Source organism: Pectinophora gossypiella, chromosome 1 (assembly GCF_024362695.1).
Source record: "Pectinophora gossypiella chromosome 1, ilPecGoss1.1, whole genome shotgun sequence".
NCBI classification, from domain to species: domain Eukaryota; kingdom Metazoa; phylum Arthropoda; class Insecta; order Lepidoptera; family Gelechiidae; genus Pectinophora; species Pectinophora gossypiella.
This window is the reverse complement of record NC_065404.1, coordinates 4061500-4075552: the sequence shown is the minus strand read 5'-3', so window position 1 is coordinate 4075552 and position 14053 is coordinate 4061500. Positions and strand designations below refer to the sequence as shown.

The 14053-nt window shown below is 39.7% G+C and overlaps 1 protein-coding gene across 4 annotated transcripts in view; it reads right to left on the bottom strand.

The window, feature by feature from the left end:
• The window catches only part of LOC126380382 (dual specificity calcium/calmodulin-dependent 3',5'-cyclic nucleotide phosphodiesterase 1), a 281501-nt gene that overhangs the window by 6426 nt on the left and 261022 nt on the right, over nucleotides 1-14053 (bottom strand). The gene's annotated exons all lie outside the window — the stretch shown is intronic.

Genomic DNA, 14053 nt, shown 5'->3' with positions numbered 1-14053 from the left:
AGGGATCAGCTTATCGCACATAACATTAGTCCATTATGTTAGAGGACGTAACGGGTTCTTACCGCGTTTAAACAATGTATATGTATATTTTATCTTTGTTTTGGGTATAAATGATGACCCTTGTTATTACACCACAACACATCTTCCACTCATTATTATTCTGATCAAAATAAAAAGAAGCAATATATACCGACATAATTCTATACCATATCTGATCGAAATATCAAGCAACAATTATTTTTATAAATGCTTCTGCTATTATATTACTATAGTTTTGAATAATTGTGTATACAGGCAATACGAAAATAGACAATAACCACGTTAAATATGTACGCCATCTATATTATTTTTGGGGGACGTAACCCGGAAAGTCCTTCATTGGGTATAACTTTAATAATAAGTACTGTAGACGACAGGTCGACATGGCAATTCTCTAGTGACGTGACGTTTTCAATATCGATATATTTTTATTATGTATGTAACAAAACGTGAATACAATAATACCACGTTTTCATTTAAGTTAATATTTATTCATCTGAATCATCTAACGTATCGCTACAAGAACTTAAAGAAACTTCGTCACTGGTATCTCCGACTTTTATAATAAAATCTTTCTAGCTAGTTCTCGAGCTTGAGAGTGAATTATTGGTTTTTTTGCTTGAACACGCGACAAAGATGCAACCGTAGCCATTTTTAAATAAATTATGTGAGCGAGATTATAATCGATAAACGCGGTCGGTTACTCGTGCGACACTAAGACTAAGACGCCGCGGGGATTGTGCGGGTGTGCGGGGCGACGCCGCCTCCGCGGCTCACCTCATGCCCCGATTGCCATGTCGACCTGTCGTCAACTATAAGTAAGCTTCTCGATTGGGGACTGCCGATTCGAACCCCTGTACCGGAATTGCACCAATGAGGTATTAATTTAAGTGTAATTTCACTAACACAATATTCTCGATTATTATAGAGGGCGATACGGCTCACCACCTATCACGTAGGTCTAACAGAACACTCGGTGAGGCGTGGGTATTTAGTTCATCTTGCGATGAATGTACGTTTGACTACCCCATTTGAAATATAGGTAATTAAGTAATAAATAATAATAATAAAGTTTAGGTAAAACCTACGACACACATAAGAACTTAAGTAATAGTATTTAAGTCTTTTTTTGATGTGACTTACCTATTGTAGATTTCAAATTACATTAACTAAGTATTAGGTCGGACAACAGGCTTGAGACCTGAGGGTGTCCACCTGGGCACCCGTGAGCCGAAGCCTCGATAAAAAAAAGGTTTTTCATTCACAAAGTTTATCAATAACTAAAAGCTATCTTTACCGGCGACAAAACCTTGTAAACATACGTCAGGAGACTTCTGATGTTCTTGCAGACGGATGATATCGATGGATGGATGGTATTTATTAAGTTCCCTGGTACTGTAAATGCTTTACAGTACTGTCATCACTAATTTCAGAGCCACGCTCTTGTCGGTGTAGCATTCTCTATTATTGTCTATCAAAGGCCAATTCCTTCACTTCCTTATAAGACACGACATTCGCCTTCTCGTTGTTCCATGTAAGCTCTTCTTGGTCTTCCCTTTCCTCTCTTTCCTTGTAGCTTCCCTTCCGTGATTATTTTAATGAATTCGTCGTGTCTTATTAAGTATCCAATTATCGTGTCTGTTCTGTTCTCAATAACTCTCAATATTTGCCTCTCTTCCCATACTTTTATTGGCACGTCCTCATTAATAACCCTTTCTTTCCAACTTATTCTTTCCATGCTTCTCCAACACCACATTTTAAAGTACCTAATCTAACCTATCCATAAATAGAGTGAATAAACTCCCCTCGCACGTTCCTTGATTTGGGTTTCACTATCGCCCTGCATAATTATATTATACGTTGCTTTTAATTAATTGATAGTGCAAGCCTATAACGTGGATAGCAACATTATCTAAACCAGGTCAAAGCTATTATAAATACGAAGTTATTTCATAGGTGAGGTTTTAAATAAGAATGGAACGTCTGCGCGATATATTTGATAGTTTTATAAAGGAATAGGATACATAAATTGATCGCTTTAAGTACGAATCCTGCCTCAGATGGTACAGTGATGAAATGAGAAGAACGCAAGACCATATCGAGAGAAAACTCCTTTCCATGCCTCCTAGAAGCAGGGAGAGGGGAAGACCTCAAACCACCTGGTTGACGAATGTCCGGACATGAAGATAGACGTCAAAGAAGACGACGTTTGCTAGCGAGATACCTGGCACCATAATGATTGAGAAAGACAACCCCGCGTAACGGGAAGCAGCGTCGACGAAGAAGAAAAAGAATTGATTTAAGTACTTACAATTATCGAGATTAGGCTAACGCCTACAAATACCTTACCTTATAGTATAGAATAAGGAATAGAACTGTAAATCTCCGCTCCCCGTCTGAGCTAGGTTTACCTCACCGCCCTCAGACATAGTTTAGTCTTCAATCGTATGGCGTCAGACGTCACACACGCAGATGCGCGTGTACGATAACTTCAATGTGTGGTGTCTGTATATAACAAGGTTGTTTGTATGAAGTGTCCAGGGTGTGCTTATAGTACGAGTGTGGACTGTACAAACAGTTAGTTGTCACGGATAAAAAATAGATCCCGACGAATTGAGAGCCTCCTCCTTTTTTGAAGACGGTCAAAATAGGCCTTCAAAAACGGCACTATTAGATAGCTAAGTTTAAATCATTAACACCTTAGCGTTAATCCCATTTTCACGGGGCCCTGACTCCAGCTAAGCGTAAATAAAATTTCACAATAAAATCGTAACCCTTTTTCTCGGTATGACCGTGATAAAGTGTTCACGAAGACTGGACAATACTCACTGACTGTGCAAGAGGAGGGAATCAAGTGATCGAGCGGTGTCGAGTTACGAACGTTGCACTCCATCAATATTGCTAGGAATTGACAGGCAATAAATCTAGTTGTACGTCATAACTTGTAACATAACATAACCATAGCCTACATACGTCCCACAACTGGGCACAGGCCTCCCCTCATTCTTCCGGAGGGGGTATGGAGCATACTCCACCACGCTGCTCCAATGCGGGTTGGGGGAGGTGTTTTTATGGCTAATAGCCGGGACCAACGGCTTAACGTGGCCCTTCGAAGCACGGAATCATCTTACTTTTTCGGACAATCGGGTGATTCAAGCCTGAAAAGTCCTTACCAAACAAAGGACAGTCTCACAAAGTGATTTCGACAACATTGTGAACCGAACCCGGACCTCCAGATCGTGAGCCTAACGCCAACCAACGTGAACCACTAGACCACGGTCATAACTTGTGTGGATTAAAAATTGTTTCGTCTAATCTCTTACAGTTCGGGTAAACAACTGTCAGCGCTGATTCATTACAGCTCATCATCATCATCATCAGCCGGAAATCGTCTACTGCTGGACATAAGCCTCTCTCAAGGCTCAGTACAATGACCAATCCTCTGCTGCCCGCATCCAGCGCTCATTACAGCTCAAAGCTGTGGCGATATCAAAAGAATAAGGACATGTCGAATCTAAAGAAGTTTCAATAATACAGTTCATTCAAAATGGATTAAGAGGGATATGAAGGATAATTTCATTGAGCTGGTTTGAGGAGCTTTCCTGACTTGAATTGACTTGACCAGCAGGGCTGACCTGAACAATATAATAAAATTAACGACCGATTCAATGAATTTTGGCGAAATCGTTGTTTGTTATTTTCCCTAACATGCGAGGCGCTTTATTTTGACAGAACGACTAGACTTATTTGGGTTCACATATTAACACCAATAGACAAAACGACGTAATTATATCGTCAGAATCGATAAAATTTTATCATGTTGCGCATGCTAGCCGTACTACTAATGACCTGACACCTTTACGTAGTTCGTCGTACAAATTGCATTGCCAAATACTACTTTAAAAGCTCTTACGCCTATCAATCACTTTTGATCACAATTCCATTAGCATTTTTATCTACCGAACAAGCTTAAACAGTGTTCCATTGTTTCGAGACAGCTGGTTAAAACATCCATTACATATCTGTTACGAGACTTACGAGTTATGTCATTGTATCATGAGATGGTATCGCACTCCCTGCGGCGCGGTGGAAACCAAATTGACGCTGTCAACTTTTTGAAGGCAAGCATAACTTTAGATTATTTAAGGACAATCCTAACAAAACATAAACAGCCTATACACGTTCCACTGCTGGGCACACCCCTCCCCTCAATCAATCGGAGGGGGTATGGAGCATACTCCACCACGCTGCTCCACTGCGGGTTGGTGGAGGTGTTTGGGCTGGTAACCCGGGACCAACGGCTTAGTGTGCCTTCCGAAGTACGGAATCATCTTAAATTTTCGAACCTGCAATGTCCTTACCAAACAAAGGACAGTCTCAAAAAGTGATTTCGACAATGTCCCCATCGGGAATCGAACCCGGACCTCCAGATCGTGAGCCGAACGCTCTAACCAATAGACCACGGAGGCTGTTAAAACATAACATAATAAATACTTTATTGCACACACAGGAAATACAAAACAAAAGAGGAATAGAAAGAGTACGGCAGGCGGCCAAATCCTAATGAAGTGGAGCATTATTTTCATTGAAAATAGCATCATAAGCTCACGACTATATACCAATTGGGGTAAGCATAGGTACATTCATCGCAAGATGAACTAAGTGCTCACACCTCACCGAGCTTTCTGTTGGCCAACGTGATAGATGGTGCACTATATTGCCGTCTTCTTCTATCGTGTGGGTTGTGATGTGGATTACTAACCTCAACAACCCTGGTGTCAGAGTTACTATTAAGCCGCCAAAGGCCCCTTACTTACTTAGATCAGTAAGTAGTAACCGGGACCAACAGCTAACGTGCCTTCCGAAACACGGATCACCTTAATTTAGGACAATCAGGTGATCAGCCTGTAATGTCCTAACCAAACTAGGGATCAGGAAGTGATTTTTGTGATATGTCCCCACCGGTATTTGAACCCGGGACCTCCGGATCGTGAGCCCAACGCTCAAATCACTGGACCACGGAGGCCGTAGTATTGCCGTATATAATGATCGAGCCAATTGAGTTACCGAAATATTTAATAACTCATTGGTGCAATTGGTTCTCTATTTTTACTCATAAAATTTTATGTAATAATTTACCATGGCATACTGTTACTTGTACTATTATTAGTTACTCATAGTATTACTTTGTCATAACTTTTTAAGCATAATTTTGAAACTCATAACTACTATAAGCATAATAATTAATGACAATAATGATACCTAAGCATAATTATTATAAGCATAAAAACTATACTCCGAATAAGAAAAGTTTTGGTACAACTTTGAACATTTTCAAAACTTACTTTTTCCTGGCTGCATTTGGTTCATGGTTGTGACTTTTTATATTTTTTGACACTATTTCATGCTGTTGGTCAACATTCAGTATATTTTTCGTGTGTAAGATAAACATGCTGGCGGCGTAGAGGTGGCCCAAGGGCCACCCCCGCCGCACCCTAACCTACTGTTATGCCTTGTAAAAATTATGACAAAACACTATTATTCTAAAAAAGAATTATGGATACCTATTTATATGCGAATCAAATTTATACCAACAAATATTAGTCCAAAAATAAGTTATATCTAACAAACCAGTATTCCTAGATGTTATTATGGGAAAGTACTATTATGCTAAAAAACGTTATGCAAAAAGGATTATGATAATTAAAATTATGACAAAAACATTTATGCATTTTAAGAGAATCCCGTTTGGTACCGGGGTTTGAACAGGCGCTCCCCGTTCTTAGTCACTGTGGTGGCTATAAAAAATGGCTTTAGGAAAATAGGAAACAATCCGTGATAGATAGCCCTGTTCGGTGAACGCGAACATCGTTGTGTCACTTGTCCGAACCTAACTCGGGCTCCAAACCTATAAATTCGAATGTTATGTGTTAAAATTCACGTTACGAACATAGATAATTGATATCACGTATTTTCCAGGAGTTGTACCCGGTTAATGGCAAAAGGCTCGCTCCCTACAATACAATACAGCAAAATATGTGTTGTGGGGTTTATTTGTTTCAATATTTATTTTCAACAGATGTACGTATACATACATAAACAGCCTATATACGTCCCACTGCTGGGCACAGGCCTCCTCTCAATCAACCGGACGGGGTATGGAGCATACTCCAGCACGCTGCTCCACTGCCGGTTGGTGGTGGTGTTTTTACGGCTAATAGCCGGGACCAACGGCTTAACGTGCCCTCCGAAGCACGGAATCATCTTACTTTTTTGGACAATCAGGTGATTCAAGCCTGAAAAGTCCTTACCAGACAAAAGACAGTCTCACAAAGTGATATCGACAATGTCCCCATCGGGAATCGAATCCGGACCTCTAGATCGTGAGCCTAACGCTCTAACCACTAGACCACGGAGGCTGTTCCAACAAATGTATAAAAAGTAAAAATGTAGTCACCCTACTCTAGGGATCAGATAGCCAACAGATTCAAGCTCGTATTCCGATACGGCTATTGTTTCCACACGTCGGCCGTTCAAACCTGTAATATAACTCGAACAAATGGCTAATTGCTTCAGCTATGTGGTTTGTTTGTTACTGATACAAACGTAATACCTATTTTCACCAATATTCCTTACAACACACTATTCTAAGATGTTTACTCGGCCCTTCCTCCATTCAATTCGGCCTCAGCTTAGCATTTTGGTTTTGTAAGTTGAAATTTACGTCCCTGACTTAGGCCCGTATAAATAAACCAATCTCAAGTTCCGAGTGTCAACTCAAGATTGATCTCAAGTATCTGTTCTTATTAATACATTGGACTTGAGTCACTAATGTCACACTCGCTCGCAGCTGAGAGTTGTCAAAAACGTATACTCGCTGGAGTTGAGCACATCATACTGCCAACACAATAATAAGAAATTAATGACGTCATGCCTTACTGGAGTAAACTCGATTTAAGGTTGAGGCGCCGTCTACGAATACCGATTTTGAGCTGAGTTCGACGAAGACCTTGTCGCTTCAACAGAGGACGGAGTCTAAGAATTAGGTCTCCTTCCTGAGTCAAAGTTAGGAAGGAGTTAAACGTTAAGTCAAAGTAAATCTCAGGACTCTCCTGAGAACTGGGGCGCTGAAAGGCCACATTGAAGTAATTCATTCTAAAAAGCAATAATGCAATTTAACAAATGTCAAATGGCAATATTGCTTTTTTAGACGAACTGCTTCGATGTGGCCTTTCTAAAACCCCAGGTGACACTTAAACGGTGGCGAAAACCAATCTTTCGTTAAGGACTCTCAAAATGCAGGTAAGGGATCCCTGAATTTAAGGGATCTTTGGTGAAAAAGATCCTATTACGGGCGTGAGCTTACGGTACTTGAGGTACGTGTACGTAGTAAGTGTGTATCGGAAATAGCAGTACGTACGGTTTTCTTTCTTCCGATTTCGCATAAAATGTGAACGATAACGAGGGATTTTCCAAGTTAGGTTCCCCAAACAAAACTATAGATGGCGCTGTACAGATTTTATGTGATAATTACCTATTTTCATAACATCATCACCAGCCCATTAACGTCCCCACTGCTGGGGCACGGGCCTTCCCTATGGATGGATAGGGAGAACGGGCCTTAAACCATCACGCGGGCCCAGTGCGGATTGATGGTTATTAACGATTGTTAATGCAGCCGGGACCAACGGCTTAACGTGCCTTCCGAAGCACGGAGGAGCTCGAGATGAAAACTTTTTTTTTTGTGGTCATCCATCCTATGACCGGCCTTTGCGAAAATTGTTTAACTTCAACAATCGCAGACCGAGCGCGTTTTGATTTTTGATAATAGATTTTTATTCAGACAAAACGTTAAACTATTGACGTTGATAAAAAATAAAACGCTAAGTTTCAACGTACACCCCTGATTTTTTATTTAAGGTCGCTTTAAGTAAACGATGTCATCTCAAGAAGGTAGGGTGTCGGATTGTTAGCAATTTATATTATAATGTGGACCTGTATAATTCCTTCGAAGACTTGTACCTGATGGATAGCCTGGTAAGCAAACTTATGAATCGATTGAGTTTGTATTAAGAATATAAGAAGTAGTATATTTAGACTTTAGGACATCTCTTGAAGTTGAAAGGTTCTTGGGGTTGAAGGGGAATTAATTGTAATTCATGTTTGGATCATAAATGATTGTCACGTGCTCAGCTGTGATGGGAAACATCGTGAGGAAACCCACATTCCCGAGAAATTCAATTTCGGAGGAATGTGACTGTAAGTATTGGGCTGGTTTTCTCTTCGCGGGTTGGAAGGTCAGACAGGCAGTCCTGTAAAATGTTTTTCTTTATGAGTTAGCACAATATATAATTAATATATATTATACTTATTTACATCTATATTTTATTTTAGTTGTAATTATATTATGTAGTAATTATATTATGATAATATCTAAGTAACCTATAATAGTAAGTAAGTATATGTACATATGGTGGCGCGATGTCCGTACTTCACTCAATACTCAGGTCTCACAGAATACCAGCGTCGCGGCTCACGCCGCGGCATAAGCTGAGTGAGGACCTTTTATACGGGAAACCATCCACTACACATGGGTAAGCCGACATGACGTCACATTTTAATTTAGGTATAAGTTTCTGTGTTCGTTTTCCATGTTTCTATATAGAAAATATTTCGTGTGTGCGTTGACTTCTGATGTGATGTCATTATAATGTATATATATGTAATCCGTGTCTGTGGTGTCCTAAATAATAAATGTTTCTTTCTTTCTTTCTTTCTAAAATTAAAACACATAATAACGGGTTCTTACAGCGTTTAAATGGGGATATGAGTAAGTGTCATGGTAAGAACCCGTTATTATGTGTTTTAATTATGATAATAACCGCGTAAACTTAAAACAATGTATAGTCCTGTAAAAACCGGACCTGTCAAATCTTCAGGTTAGGTATCCGGTATATCCGGAGGTCCCGAGATTGAATTCCGGCGGGGACAAATCACAAAAATCACTTTGTGATTCCTAGTTTGCTTAGAACATTGCAGGCTAATCACCTGATTGTCCAAAAGTAAGACGATCCGTGCTTCGGTAGGCACGTTAAGCCGTTGGTCCCGGTTACTACTTACTTAGTGATGTAAGTACGTAGTCGTTGCGTGATTCATGTCAGGGGCCTATGGCGGCTCAGTAATAACCCTGACACCAGGGTTGATGGGGTTGGTAATTCACCTCACAATCCACACGATAGAAGAAGAAGCAGTGAGACGTAAATATTAAATAATGTTATTGAAAGTAATTTATGTCATGTTGGTAAGATTTATGGTTTCCAGGATGTTTAAAAGAAAGGCCAGTTCAAGAGTACTCTAAACCGGTGAGCATGCATGAGCCTTTGGTAAGAGTGGATGAAGCAGAAGTGGTGTGTCGGGGACGTAGTAAGTGGAATTCCAGAGTCTCTGCCTACCTCGACGGGAAATACGCGTGATCTTATGTAAGTAGGTATATCACTACATAACATAATATAACATAACAAATACTTTATTGCACAAACAGGAAAAAACAAAATACAAAACAAAAGAGAAATAGAACAAAACAAAACAAAGTATAAAACAAACATACAAACAAACAGTGAAGTGAAGTGAAGCGGTTAGGTACGCAGGATATATTAGGGATGCGCGATCCAGATCGTCGATCCGATTTTAAGGATCGGATCGGATCGTAATGCGTCGATCCGATCCGCGGATTGGATCGCATGCCGTCGATCCGATATCAAGAAAATCGATCCGGATCGGATGCAAATAAGCAAGACATAATTACTTTTAACTATTAATTTTCCGCCTTCGGGTAATCTCGGGTAAACTGACTCCACACACTAGATTTTATAGGGGGCACCATTTTTTGACCAAACAGTTTTACAAAACTAAACGTACATCTGAGATACTCGGAGACAATAGCAATTAGAAACAAATCAAACCACACTTTTTACTCGTATGTTTACTTACCCACAAAGTTAAATTATAATAAAATGTAATAAGATGCTCGTATATCTATACCTACCCGCATGCAAAAGACGCCGCCAAGTTTGGAACGTAACGTAAACAGAAGATCGAGTTCTATCCTAACAAAATCGTAAGCAATAATGTAGGTAATCCGCTTTTCAATTCATACGATCCAAGCGATCCGATCTTTAAAGTTTTGTATCGATCCGCCTAAAAATCGTATGGTCTCGATCCGATCCAAAAATCGGCAGATCGAATGGCTTTCGATCCGATTTTCTAAAAGATCGGATCGGATCGGCGCATCCCTAGGATATATTAAGGTGCGCAGACGTTCGCGCAAAACGCAGGCGCACACACTCGTCTTACCCCTCCTTGCTTCAGTGGAACGGAAAACAAACAAACATAGTATAAAACAAAGTCGCTTTTTCTGTCCTCATATCCCTAAGTACGCTTAAATCTTTAAAACTACGCAACGGATTTTGATGCGGCTTTTTTTAATAGATAGAGTGATTCAAGAGAAAGGTTTATATGTATAATAACATCCATTAAATAGTGGAGAAATACTGTTATTTTTGAGGTTTTTAATGTAATGTCGTAAATAATTTCATTTTTTTTCCTCAGCATTGCACCCGAGCGAAGCCGGGGCGGGTCGCTAGTAACATATATTAAAAAAAAACACATGGCAATAAATGTAGATATGACAAAATTGTAGATTTTGTGTGTGTGATTAATATGATGTTGTTTGGGTGTTGGTAGTGCCTTTCTATAATATATACGTTTCATCCTTTCCTTCTTAAAGTATATTTTGACGGCTCTCAAAGAAGTTTGTCTAAAAACTGCTGTAAGAATTTATAATATTTAATAACGGTTCCCATCTACTAAGTTCAAGTATTTACAAAATAAACGAGCCCGCGAGAGTAAGAAACCACATAATATTAAATTAGTTAATAACCTACGACTTCATTATGTTATAATATAATAGCATCAAACTAATTAAGTTACTAACGTAAGTTACTCGAGATTTACTCAAAACGGATATAATCATATTATCGTATATCGATCAATAAACCAGCGCACAATCTGATCGTAGGACATGTCTCCAAAACGCATCGGTGGATTGGATCGCGAAGGTGTTTACATCGGTAACGATCCGTTGCGCGATACATACAGGATGTTAGCGACACTGTATCAAATACTTTGAGGGATGGGATTTGCGACGGAAAATTCCACTTGATATAAACTTAGAATCATGGTCTGAATCATCTCTCTCAGTATTCGTTTCAATGTCACTAACACTATGTATATCAAACAATTCATTCTACATCAAAATTCCGCGCCGGTTTTGGGCTTCTTGAGCACTATCGATGTCGATTGGTATAATCATTTACATCTTGCTAAGACCCCTGATCTTCTTCTTTTATCGTGTGGGTTGCGAAGTGGATTACCAATCCCATTAACCCTGGTGTCAGGGTTATTATTGAGCCGACATAGGCCTCTGACATGACTCATGTAACGACGATGTTACTTACTGATATAAGTAAGTAGTAACCGGGACCAACGGCTCAACGTGCCTTTCGAAGCTCGGACCATCTTACTTGTGGATAAACAGGTGATCAGCCTGTAATGTTCTAAGCAAACTAGGGATCACAAAGTGAAATTGTGATTTGTCCCCACCGGGAATCGACCCTGGGACCTCCGGATCGTGAGCACGTCGCTTAACCACTGAACCACAGAGGTCGTCTAAACCCCCTGATAAAAACTCTTTACAAAATTACAACAAAATTTGTAATCAGCTGGATAGCCAATCACATCGGATTTACACAGAAATTGGTGCTAATTCCTGTAATGACCATCTAATTTTATTTTAAGTTATATCTGTCATTTTCTTATCCGCCGAAAAGGAAAGGGACGGGTAATCGACAAGCATAAAATTTATGGAACACACGTCAATTTTAAGCACAAATCTAAACCAACCGTCTAAAAATTTTTTATCCGTCAATAACCCGACACAGTTAAGTAGACAGCACGTCAAACGGATTGCATACCAGCGACATACCTTTTGATTCGCCCGGGTTATTCATTCATTTACTCATTCTTCCTAAAATTAAGAGCTGTGAATCATCCGTCCCTTTCCTTTTCGACGGATACGAAAATGACGGATATAACCTAAAATAAAATTAGGCGGTGTCTGCAGGAATCGGGGCCATTGAACATACCCGGCCGCGGAGGTCCGTGCTGCTCTATGCTCCCGGGTGCCGAAAAGAGGCGTGTTCTGTCCCCGGGGAAATTAATAACGTATTACAATAAAGATCTCGACATCACAAGTATTTTGTTTGCAAATTGCATTGCCGACGTTATTTTTTAGACGTTATTTCGTGAACAGATTTCATGTTCTAGCGGTGAGAGCGTTTGGGTCCCCATCAGCAGGGCTAACATGTGCGACGTGACAAAATTATTGATCGATTCAATAAATTTTGTCGAAATCGATAAGTTTCTTTTTTTCCCCTAACATGCGTATCACGTGATTTTGTTCGTATTTTGACAGAACGACATGACTTATATGGCTTCACATATTAGCACCAATCGACAAAACCATATAATTATATCGTCAGAATCGATGAAATGACATAATATTTTTATCACGTTGCGCATCTTAGCACTACTGGACTTACATTGCGGGATCGGTTCTCAGTGGAATCAAAAACGGTCTGGATGAATCGCCTGATTGAACGGAAAGTAAGATAATTCAGTACTTGGAAAGGTCAATAACTTTATTGTCATTATGTAGATACACGAGACACTGGAGGGCACAGCAAAAGTAGGAGAGAGGATGGCGTAATATTAAATTAGTGCAGAATAAGTACCAACATTAAATATTAAAATGAAGGTAACAAAAAAAAAACTATTTTTTAACGTTTAACGTTATGCCGTTGGTCCCGGAAGCGTGAGGAAACCCGACAAACGCATTTCGGAGGTATGTGACCTAACCTGTATTGGGCTGGTTTTCCCTTCGCGGGTTGGAAGGTCTGACAGGCAGTCGCTTCTGTGAAAAATCGGGCCTGTCAAATCTTCAGGTTAGGTAAGCATACCCTGTGGAAACGGGATAACGCTAGGGAGATGATGATGTGATGCCGTTGGTCCCCGAAGAAAGTACGTTCTTGTTACTAACCTAGCCTGTAATTGCGATAGTTGGTTTCTCTTTCGGGTAGGAACTTAGGAAGTTCAGATTGACAGACGTTCAAGTTAGGTAAGCAAACGCCGATTACTGTTTACTTAGTAAGTACGCAGTCGTTACCTGAGCCAAGTCTGCGGCTTTTGGCGGCTCAATAGTAACCCTGAAATGGTTCATGGGGTCGGCTATTGACCGCACAATGATGAGAGAAGAATCCTTCGTCTGCAGAAAAATGTATTTCGATTAAAATGCAAATTGTCTTGTTGACATGATGGTTTGATGTCGGCTTTGCGACCTCTCTGTCTGTCATATCCACTGAGAGCCGTCACAGTCGTTTCATATTTGATATTGTAATTAGATTTTCGTCTCTATCACCCCGATTGTAAGGCTCTTTTGTAATACGCGTCAGCAACATACTTTTGAATTAATTTCTGTTCAATCGAGACATTTCTTTGTTTACCAAAAGTAAAGACAGGGATAAAGAAAATTTATTCACTATACTTACACAGTATTTTTTTTTGTTTGTAATCGTTAGACCGACTTGAATGAAAAAAAAACCCAATTAAAAGAAATAAACCAACGGAGCCCCGTGTTGCCTTATGAAATAAACCGATTTCAAAATCTGTCAAATAAATAATAAGAAATTAATACGTACTTACCTATTTTGTTGAATACAATGTTAGAATTAATTCTGAAGTCGATATTGTGCAATACCAATAATACATACGAGTAAAATTTATAAGAATAAGAAGAATAAGAAACCTCCTTATTTGAAGTCGGTTAAAAATGGAATCGTATCGCCGTCATAGTGGACGAACGAACGGTGGATTGTAAAAATCTTATATCCTGCTTCAG